Raw genomic sequence first — 1,799 nt, forward strand, 5'->3', positions numbered from 1 at the left:
AGAAGCCAATCATTCTGAATTTCAAAGGATAGAGTAAGATGCCAAAACTATTCAGAGGCAAAAAGCTAAAGCCCCACTCATCTAATTAATACTGATCTTCATAGATGTTTTTGGAGTTCATTGCATATTCTCTTCTTTTTATCTTATTTGATTTTCAGTTGCTTGTGGACAAGCAACAATATAAGTTTGGTGTTGTGATGAGCGGATAATTTATATGCTTTTTGGCATTGTTTTTAGTATGTTTTTAGTGTGTTTTAGTTAGTTTTTAGTATATTTTTATTAGTTTTTAGTTAAAATTCACTTTTCTGCACTTTACTATGAGTTTGTGTGTTTTTCTGTGTTTTCAGGTATTTTCTGGCTGAAATTGAGGGACCTGAGCAAAAATCTGATTCAGAGGCTGAAAAGGACCGCAGATGCTGTTGGCTTCTGACCTCCCTGCACTCGAAGTGGATTTTCTGGAGCTACCGAAGCCCAATTGGCGCGCTCTCAACTGCGTTGGAAAGTAGACATCATGGGCTTTCCAGAAATATATAATAGTTCATACTTTGCTTGAGATTTGATGGCTCAAACCGGCATTCCAAATCTGCTCAAAACTGCCCGGCGTTAAACGCCGGAACTGGCACAAGAATGGGAGTTAAACGCCTAAACTGGCACAAAAGCTGGCGTTTAACTCCAAGAGAAGTCTCTACATGAAAATGATTCAATGCTCAGCCCAAGCACACACCAAGTGGGCTCAGAAATAGATTTTTATGTCATTTACTCATCCTTGTAAACCCTAGGCTACTAGTTCTCTACAAATAGGACCTTTTACTATTGTATTCTTATCTTGGTAGCTAGCTTTATTCTCATGCTATCTTAGATCATGGGGGCTGGCCTCACAGCCATGCCTAGACCTTGTTCTTATGTATTTTTAACAGTGGAGTTTCTACACATCATAGATTAAGGTGTGGAGCTCTGTTGTACCTCGAGTATTAATGAAATTACTATTGTTCTTCTATTCAATTCAGCTTATTCTTGTTCTAAGATATTCATTTGCACCCAAGAACATGATGAATGTGATGATTATGTGACACTAATCATCATTCTCACTTATGAACGAGTGCCTGACAACCACTTCTGTTCTACAAGCAAACAAGGCTTGAATGTTTATCTCTTGGATCCCTTGATCGGAATCTTTGTGGTATAAGCTAGAATTGATGGCGGCATTCAAGAGAATCCGGAAGGTCTAAACCTTGTCTATGGTATTCTGAGTAGGATTCAATGATTGAATGACTGTGACGAGCTTCAAACTCCTGAAGGCTGGGCGTTAGTGACAGACGCAAAAGAATCAAATTCCCACCAATGAATTGCATAAGTATCTCTATCTTTATCTTTATGTTTTATTCATCATCCATAACCATTTGAGTTTGCCTGACTAAGATTTACAAGGTGACCATAGCTTGCTTCATACCAACAATCTCTGTGGGATCGACCCTTACTCGCGTAAGGTTTATTACTTGGACGACCCAGTACACTTGCTGGTTAGTTGTGCGAAGTTGTGATAAAGAGTTGAGATTACAATTGTGCATACCATGTTGATGGCGCCATTGATGATCACAATTTATGCGCACCAAGTTTTTGGCGCCGTTGCCGGGGATTGTTCGAGTTTGGAGAACTGACGGTTTATCTTGTTGCTTAGATTAGGTATTTTTCTTCAGGGTTCTTAAGAATGAATTCTAGTGTTTCAAGGTAATGTTCTTATCATCACCAAAGCTGATTGATTCTCATCAATTTAGCTCTTGAATGCAATGTCCTGCTGA

Source organism: Arachis duranensis, chromosome 1, assembly GCF_000817695.3.
Source record: "Arachis duranensis cultivar V14167 chromosome 1, aradu.V14167.gnm2.J7QH, whole genome shotgun sequence".
Classification (NCBI taxonomy): domain Eukaryota; kingdom Viridiplantae; phylum Streptophyta; class Magnoliopsida; order Fabales; family Fabaceae; genus Arachis; species Arachis duranensis.